The following is a 10000-nucleotide window of genomic DNA, read 5'->3' as shown; positions in this document are numbered from 1 at the left end:
GAGAGAGATAGAGGGGGGAGAGAGAAGGGTGGAGAGGGAGGAATAGAAAAAGAAGCTCCAGAAAGAAAGTGTATAACACGAAAAGAACGTAAACAAGAAATATCGTGTTTAAAAACGAAAGTGAAAGTAGAGATTGGAGTAAAGAAATAATTAATGTCAAGAAGGTGAAGAAAAAAAGAGAATATAAATTATCTATCTATCTATCTATAAACACACACACACATATCGACAAACACCTGCCAACTTAATGCTAGTACCAGTTTGAACATCCGTTTGTGTCTCTCTCCCTCTCTCTCTCTCTCAATCTCTCTCTCTGTATGCTAAGTGATTAGAAAACAAGGTAATTCCAACCAACCTGGCAGACTGTTGTTGTTTCTGCAGTGACGTTTGCATGGTAACTAAGGTCTTTTCTAACCCGAACAGGACAAATTGGCGTCCTTGCCGAAGATGACGGGGAGGCACAGCAGGACACCAATTCACTGGCCGTAGTAACAGAAACAGCAGCAACAGTAGTAGTAGTAGTAGCAGTAGTAGTAGTAGTAGTAGTAGTAGTGTTAGTAGTCTTCGTCGTCGCAGTAGTAGCAGATGTTGTATTAGTAGCGGAACTGGTAATAGTCGCAGAAGTGCCGGCAGCAGCGGTGGTGGTGATGGTGGTGGTGGTAGTAGTAGTAGTTGTAGTTGTAGTAGTAGTAGTAGAGACGCTTACACGGACATTGCTAGTATTTAAGTGGACAGTGGTATTACAACAACAACAACAAAAAAAAAGAAAAGAAAATTACATAAACGAATAAATAAATATTATTTACTGCAACCGTAGCACCACCATTATCACCGGCAGCAACAGCAGCACCACAAGTTGCAACAGCAACCGCAGCAGCAGCTGCAGGAGTAGTAGCTACAGTAAATGAAGCAACAACAGCAGCAGCAGCAGCAGTGGTTCTGGTAGCAACAACACCAGCAGCAGCAACAACAGTAACCGCAGCAGCAGCAGCAGCAGTGGTAGTAGTAGTAGTAGTAGTAGTAGTGGTAGTGGTGGTGGTGGTGGTGGTGATAGTAGTAGTTGTAGTAGTAGTTGTAGTAGTAGTGGTGGTGGTGGTGGTGGTAGTGGTGTTGGTGGTGGTAGTAGTAGTAGTAGGTGGGACAACGGCGGTAGCAGTAAGCGACACTACATCATCATCATCATCATCAGCAGCAGCAGCAGCAGCAGTAGCAACAGCATCGCCGAAAGACAGCAATAAATAATAGCAACAGCAACAGCCATAGCAGAAGCAATATCAGCAGCAGCAGCTGTTGTAGTCGTAGTAACAGTATTAAAGGACAACCGGAACCACCACCACCACCATCACTACCATCACCACCACCAGTACTACTTCTACTACTACGATGACGACCACGACGATGACCACCAAGACGACCACGACCACGAAGCCCGCTAGAAATAGCAATCGAATCTCCCTTAAACTATCTGTACTTCTACTGTGTTTATTGAAGGAAATCCCCAAAACGAAAGACTATCGTGAATACGAGCCACCTTCGATTATCGATCTGCTGACCAGTGGTTATACAACAACAACAACAACAACAATTATTACATCAATTTCAATAACAATAAACAAGATTATAACATAAAAAGTACAATAGCAACAACAATGGTTTCGACAAGCCACCACTACTACTACTACTACTACTACTGCTGCTGCTGCTACTGGAACGGTAATTATAACGGCAGCAACATCAGCAGCAACCATTACGACATCAGCTGCTCAGTTCCAGAAACTGCCACAACAAAAAATGACGAGACAAAAACTGCAAATATTAATTGGATCTGTAGCAGTAGCAATGACTTTTTGCTTTTTGTTTGCCACAGGGGCGTTGAATGAAGGGAATATTAGAAAGATGTGTGTCTGTTGGTTACGTGACCAAAAAAAAAATGGACGAAGAAAATCGAACGAATATAAGATGTAAATGTAATAAAGTTAATCTAAACAAGAAAGCACCAAAAAAAAAAAAAAAACACAACAACGCGAGGACGTGGAACAAATATAGTATTATTGGACGCTCAGGAAAGAAGGAAAGAAGGAGGGTTTAACGTTTCGAGCGGAGCTCTTCGTCGGAAACATAGGAGAAGGAAAGATCCAGAGAAGGGAAGACAGAGGAAAAAAATCGGCAGCGGTACACACGAGGTCACATTTTGAATATATATATATATATAGATAGATAGATAGATAGATAGATAGGTGATACTGAGTTTTCCTGGTACCGGGAGGACCTCCAACTAGGGTTAATCAGGTAACTACATAGAACCAAAATCAATCTAACCAGCAAAAGCAAGTGTTTTCATAATGAAAATTGTTTTTAATTTAGATACAAGGCGGCGAGCTGGCAGAATCGTTAGCATGCCGGGTGAAATGCTTTGTGGTATTTCGTCCGCCGCTGCGTTCTGAGTTCAAATTCCGCCGAGGTCGACTTTACCTTTCATCCTTTCGAGGTCGATAAATTAAGTACCAGTTACGCACTGGGGTCGATATAATCGACTTAATCCGTGTGTCTGTCCTTGTTTGTCCTCTCTGTGATTAGCCCCTTGTGGGTAGTAAAGAAATAGGTATTTCGTCCGTCTTCACGTTCTGAGTTCAAATTCCGCCGAGGTCGACTTTGCCCTTCATCGTTTTGCAGTTGATAAAATAAGGACCAGTTGATGTAATCGACTTAGCCCCTTCCCTCAAAATTGTGCCAAAATCTGAAATCAATTTAGATACAAGGCCGTCGTTTTGAGGAGAGAGATTTTGTTGATACCATTGACATGAGTGCTCGACTCCTACTTATTTTGTCGACCCCGAAAGGCTGAAGGCCTATGTCAACCTCGACGAAATTTGAACTCAACGTAAAGTTGGAAGAAATTCCGATAAGCTTTTTTATCCAACGTGCAAACGATTGCGCCAACTCACCGCCTTTGGTTTCCAATTTTGGCACAATGCTAGAAATTTTAACAGCGAATGTTAGTCAATTTCATTACCACCATTACTCGACTGGTACTTTATTTAATCGATTCTGAAAGCTAATTTCGGCGGAATTTGAACTCAGAACGTAAAGAGCTGGAAGAAATATCACGAAGCATTTGTCCGGTGCGCCACCTTAAATGTCTTTCTAATTCTTTTTGCTATAGGTATAAGGCCTAAACTTTTGGTGATCTTGGCCTCGTCGGTTACATCGATACCAGTGCTTGACTGGTTCTTATTTTATCGACCCCGAAAAAATAAAAGGCAAAGTCAACTTTGGCGAAATTTGAACTCAGAAGAAATTACGCTAATTATTTTATCCAGCGTGCTAACCATTCTACCAGCACGCCACCGCAAATACCTTCATCATGATAATAATTGTTTTTAATTTCGGCAAAAAGCCATCAATTCTTAGGGGAGGCGGGTGCCGATATCTTTGCTTCGGGTACTTTATTTTAGCAACTTCAGAACGGAAGAAAGAAGGGCAAAGCTTTCGACGACGAGTATTTAGTTGTTCGGTCAACTGAACTAGCATGTAAGTGGCTGAGTATTCCACAGACATGCGTGACTAACTAACTGGCACTCCGTCGGTTACGACGACGAGGGTTCCAATTGATCCGGTCAGAGGAACAAACTGCTCGTGAAATTAACGTGCAAGTGGTTGTGCTCTCTACAAACATTAATCCAATTCCCAGGGAGATTCAGCGACATAGGCTATAGTAGAAGACATTTGCCCAATGTGTCCCGCAGTGGGACTGAACCCAGAACCATGTGGTCGTGAAGCAAGCTTCTTACCACACAGCCACGCCCGCATGACAGTGACAAGGTTGGACCTTTAAATTACAAGCGAAATTCATCCGACAGACGTTCATATAGTTTCTATTGAAATACAGGTACAACTCATTTTTGCCAGCTGAGTGAACTGGGGCAACGCAAGTGAAAATGTGTCTTGCTCAAGGATACAACGTGCCTGCGGGAATCGAACTCGCGACCTTACGACCGCGAGCCGAATACTCCTAACCACTAAGCCACGCGTCTTCACACAGACAGGTGTACATTTATTCTTTTACGTGTTTCAGTCATTTGACTGCGATCATACTGGAGCACCGCCTTAAAAGGTTTTAGTCGAAGAAATCGATCCCAGAACTTATTCTTTGTAAGCCTAGTACTATTCTATCGGTCTCTTTTACCGAACTGCTAAGTTACAGGGACATATCACACCAGCATCGGTTGTCAAATGATGGCGGGAGGACAAACACATAAATACACACACACACACACACACATATATATACGACGGGCTTCTTCCAGTTTCCGTCTACCAAATCCAGACACAAGACTTTGGTCGGCCCGAGGCTATAGTAGAAGACATTTGCCCAAGGTGTCCCGCAGTGGGACTGAACCCAGAACCATGTGGTCGTGAAGCAAGCTTCTTACCACACAGCCACGCCCGCGCCTAACGTAATTCTCACGCCAAATCAGTATGACAGTGTGACAAGGTTGGACCTTTAAATTACAGGCGAAATTCATCCGACAGACGTTCATGTAGTTTCTATCTACCAAGTTTCAACCACAAAGACTGGGTTGACTCGAGGATATTGTAAAAAAAAAAAGGAAAACAACACCGTTTTTTAGATGCCACTGACCGGGATCGAAACCGAGATCTCGTAATGACGTAACGAGCTGCTCAACTATTCGGCCATACTGCACCCATGCACCGTAATGTAACAAATATGAGTGATTATGTAACACAAGGAGCGAGAGAAATTACACCATCTGCACAGAAAATAATGAAGTGACCGCTAACATTCTTTACGAGGCGAGGAACGAAACTTCAACTAATCAAGACTCTATCAGCGCGCCACCTTAAGGGTCTTCCTAATTCTTTTTTGCTTCAGGCATAAGGCCTAAAATTTTGGTGAGATTAGGCCTAGTCGATCATATTGACACCGGTGCTTGACTGGTTCTTATTTTGTCGACCCTGAAAGAATGATCCATTTTTGTAGATCGCTGATTTACCATTTGTTACGTGGAACCTAAAAAATCTTATATGGACCCCGGTTGAGAGCCACTGTTCTGCATGGACTGAGGCTACGATAGTGGCATAATTAGAGTGTGTGCCGAACAGGGACGCACTTGAGCTTGCTGCCCCTTTCAATCCGGGACCCTGATTGCACAAGCTCATGCAACAGAACCGAAAGCTTATACAATAGACCCCTGTAAAAGCATTGCCCGGGGTTGACCACCTTCCCTGCCCCCTACCCACCTCAAACCTTGATACGCTGCTTGAGCGGAGAATTAGCTGAACCGTTGAAGTCGTGAATAAAATGCCTCGGTTATTCTCTGCGCTCTGAGTTCAATTCCCACCGAAGCCAACTGTTCATTTTTTTTTTTTTGGTGGGGGGCAATAAAAGGGAGAAAAATAATTCAATAAACAAATAAATAAAGAGGAAAGAAATAATCCAGTATGATGGTTTGGTAGAACTGTTGAAGACCCGGGTGCGATATCTTGCTGGTTATTTTGCGTTCTAAGAGCAACACCCTTAACGATGTTCATGTTACGCTTTACAAGCCCAAGTCAGTGACCTTTTACTTTTTTCTTTAATAAAGCTTGGATTTACTCGAGGGGCATTGTAAAATAACAAAAACAAAAAGACTGCTTTTCTACATGGCATTCAGTGAGATCGAAATCAAGACCTCGTGAAAGCTATCGCGAAGAGGAAACTTGTATGCATAAGCGACTGCTAGTTCAGCTCAAGAAACATATCTTGCTCAGGTCTACGCTTACATGTGCAAGCTGTACGATCAGTATTCCCAGTCGGAAGCTTTACATGTCTGTATTAAGAATAGTTAAACACTGAACTATGATGTATTCGGACCGACAAAAGTAGGGGCGATAACTCTAAATCTAAAAATTTTTTAAAAAATCGAAATAGGTTGACTGCGCGGAAATTATTATTGGTAATGCGGCGAGAAAAAAAAATTAATCATCTAACTGTTGGATGGCAGGTAATAACCTCAAACGTATTTCGGTTTTATTTCACATACTCAGCAAAGTGTGGGCTTAATCGCTCCACACACACACACACACAAATACACACACGTATGTATGTATGTATGTATGTATGTATGTATGTGTACGCATGCATGCATGTGTGTGTGTGTGCGTATGTATGCAGGAATGTGTGTCTCTTCTATTTTTTAATTATTATAAATCTTCCACTGAGGAGAGAGCAGGTTTCCAACAAAGATCCAAGGCTCCATCTTTGGGATGTAATTAACAAAGACAGATTCACATTTGGAACTTGAGAAAAGTCTTGCATATTCTTACTGTTCCCCTTACAGATTGCCCTTGTAATGTACGAATTAGCCGGTCAGTTTCTCTTTCTGAAAATCTCAGTTAATCCAGATTCTCCTTTAAGCATTTACTAACAGAACTTGGTGCCCCAGTTATTATTGGTATGAATATGAATTCATAGTCTGGATACAGAAGCTGGAGGTTTCGAAGCAGTTGTTCATAGATATCATGTTTTTCTTTGATTTTCAAAGATATATTTATATCTGCGGGCAGCTAGCCTCTATGATGGTACATACCTTTGCCCCTCTGTGACAAACAACAATATCCGGTCTGCTTTGTTTACATTTGATAGTAGTTTTGATGGGAATATTCCACCAGTATGTATGTATGTATGTATGTATGTATGTATGTATGTATGTATGTATGTATGTATGTATGTATGAATGTATGTATGTTGCAGGCTATGACTCGCATTAAGTGCCGTAGTATTAAGAGTAGTGAGGCAGCGGGTACAGATAAAAAAAAATTCATCTGTAGATATCCATGACATCGTACGGTCTGGTGAATATTCTGAGAACTTTATTTTCAGTGTTGCTGAAGTAATGTTTATGCTGGAAGAAGACATCTTCAAGGACCTTTATTATAATTCAAGATAAGACTGCACTCGGATTTAAAACTGCCAAAGGATAGATTTTCACTTCAGCTCAGAGTTAATTTTTCGGTGAATCTGAAAACGAAGTAAACGTTGTCTTACCACTCAGAAATTCTCCATGCATTGATAGCAGTTGCCTAGACAGGTTCTTAAGTTAGGCGTAGCGAGCACAAAAGAGGGAAAAAAAGCGCTGTAACATATACCATATACCAAACAATTCTAACACATTTCCCTTATATTCTTTTACTCTTTTACTTGTTTCAGTCATTTGACTATGGCCATGCTGGAGTACCGCCTTTAGTCGAGCAAATCGACCCCAGGACTTATTCTTTGTAAGACTAGCACCTATTCTATCGGTCGCTTTTGCCGAACCGCTAAGTTACGGGGACGTAAACACACCAGCATCGGTTGTCAAGCGATGCTGGGGGAACAAACACAGACACACAAACATATACACACACACACACACATACATATATGCGGCGGGCTTCTTTCAGTTTCCGTCTACCAAATCCACTCACAAGGCTTTGGTCGGCCCAAGGCTATAGTAGAAGACACTTGCCCAAGGTGCCACGCAGTGGGACTGAACTCGGAACCATGTGGTTCGTAAGCAAGCTACTTACCACACAGCCGCTCCTACGCCTATTACTCAAAATAGTTTTTCATTAGTTAGGATATACATAATTGTATTATACATTCATTAATTTGATGTTTCAGTAACAATGTCATTACAAATACAGATATAGGCGTGACGTAAAAAAGGTGAAACCCCATGGGAGAGTCCAGTATCGAGAGGTTATGACGTCAAGGTTTGTTTTGGTTCTTCAGATGTCAGTGACCACTAACACATCACAGGAGATTGAGCAGATTGTTAAAAAAACAAGGGAAGTTGATCAAATAAAGTAATGACTCCAGAAAGTTCTTCCAAGGGCATGCGATAAACAAAGAAGTGAGATTCGGCTGAACCAAAGAGTTAAAAAAATTGTTTAAAAAGGCACCAATCTTGAAAACTGTGCCCAGCGGGAACGGTCGCTCTGCTTGCTTCCTTATAAGTTACGCCACTGATTGACATGGTTAATAAGTTACAATTCGAGGTCGAACAGGAAGAGATGAGTCACGCAAGCATTTTTCTTGAACCTGTACTGAAATAAATTTTACACCCTTGCGTACATCTGTATTAGAAATCATTTGTCATCCACTGCTGGACAACACTTCTGGTCAACCTGCAGAGCTGCATAGAATACAAAAGAAGCTTAAAGTAACAAAGTTTATATGTTTCCGAATGTAACGCTTGCCCTGCAGTTGATTGTCTAAGGTTAACAACTTTCAAGATGTATTACATATAGAAAAATGGCTGACATGTCAAATACAAGCTCTGATATGACAGTAAAAGATTACTGTTGGCCATTTAACATTGTAAATGCCATCTGTTTCATTGATACCGTCTGAGAAAATACAAAGATAGTTACAAACTATTTTAAGTGCGACTTGAAAAGAAATTCTACTGAAGACAAGAAATGATGTTGAAAGAATTGTCGCAGGAGGAGAGTTCTGTAGTTTCAAAGTTGGCAGTAGAGACTGGATTAAAAAAAGATGCACCAACCTCTATCTGATACCACATCGATGGAGGACTTTTAACAAAGACTATCATCGCAGGACTTAGTTTGTATTCAGCGACACTGTTAAATGAAATTCACGAAGTACTTATTTTTTAGGAAATCATTTTTTTCATTTTGTATGTTAAAATAAATGATTGCTATATTTATTTGTAGAAGTATTTTAACATGCTTTTTTCATTTCTTTGAAAACTTTTATAAATTTTTGGAAGTCCGGAATGCATCCGCAGTTGCTCAATAATATAGCAGGGAGATTTTGCGTAGTTTCGTTTCTCTGCTTCCTATCCAATGTTCACTGATACTACAGACTACATCGTAATCATCCCAGGAATACGGACTGTAATCTTAAGGAACATGTGATTTGTGGAAACGCGCGTAGCGATGCATTAAATGTTTATAAATCCCATCCAAAGTTCATAGGCTGATTATGAAAGAGTGACGCGAGAGCTATGAAATCTTGCATGCATTTATTTCAACCCTTCTTATTAATAAATGCATTGTTTCTTTCAAGGTAAACTAATATCTCACTGTTCAATGAAGACTTCAAAAGTAACTAGAAGTTACTTCTCTTGAAAATGGACAAAATTTGGCATTATTGTGTTATCAAGTACCTGCAGAAAAAGGGCTTAGCCCCAAGGACATTCATGCTGAGATGCTTGCCGCATTAAATGTTACGGCTCCAGCTGTAACAACGTTGCAAAAAGTGGGCAGCGGAATTTAGGAGGGGGAAGAGAGGCTCTTGAAGATGACCCAAGGTCTGGACCGATGAAAACATTGAGCGTGTTCACCACATGTTGATGGATGACAGACGATTGAACAGCCAATGCTGTTAGCATATCCCGTGAGTGAGTTGGGAATAATCCGCACAATGAATTTGGCATGACGAAGATTTCTGCTTGATGGGTGCATCGTCTGACACTTGGTCAAAAGCGCACCAGGCTGATCACATCACGAGAAAATCTGACATAGTTTGCGGCAGATCCAGCTTTTTTTTTTTGCTTTGTTTTTTTTTTAACGTTTCCTAAGCCAGGATGAGTGTTAGATTCATCAATTTAAGCCAAAGACGAAGAGACAATCCATGCAGTGGAAACATCCTACTTTACCTGCTCCAGAGTATGCCAAGGTCGTGTCATCTGCAGGGCAAGTGACAGTCTCAGTTTCTTGGGATGTAAAAGGCATTGTGTTTATGGGGAATCTTGAAGAGGGCCACGCCATCAATGGAGAGTACTATTGCCAACTTACTGAGGCAGTTACGAAAGACTACGAAGACCTAACGCCCAGGAAAATTGACGAAAGGGGATTTATTTAATTAGGACATTACTCCAGCACACAAGTCTTTGGTTTCAGTGGCTGCTGTGCATTACTGTGGCTTTGAACTGGTTGATCACCCTCTCTATTCTCCTGATTTGGCTCCCATCTGACTATTACTTATTCCTTC

At 41.2% G+C, this 10000-nt stretch overlaps 1 protein-coding gene across 1 annotated transcript in view; it reads right to left on the bottom strand.

Annotated features, from left to right (window-relative positions):
- LOC118762684 (serine-rich adhesin for platelets-like) overlaps positions 1-878 on the bottom strand; it is a 110952-nt gene extending 110074 nt beyond the window's left edge. Inside the window, exon 1 of the mRNA XM_036501646.1 lies at positions 356-878. The gene's annotated coding sequence lies outside the window, so the exon portion shown is untranslated. The remainder of the gene's footprint in view (positions 1-355) is intronic.
- Between the last annotated feature and the right edge of the window lie 9122 nt (positions 879-10000).

Source organism: Octopus sinensis, linkage group LG3 (genome assembly GCF_006345805.1).
Source record: "Octopus sinensis linkage group LG3, ASM634580v1, whole genome shotgun sequence".
Lineage (NCBI taxonomy): Eukaryota > Metazoa > Mollusca > Cephalopoda > Octopoda > Octopodidae > Octopus > Octopus sinensis.
The sequence above is the reverse complement of the archived record's forward strand: the minus strand, read 5'-3'. Positions and strand labels throughout refer to the sequence as shown.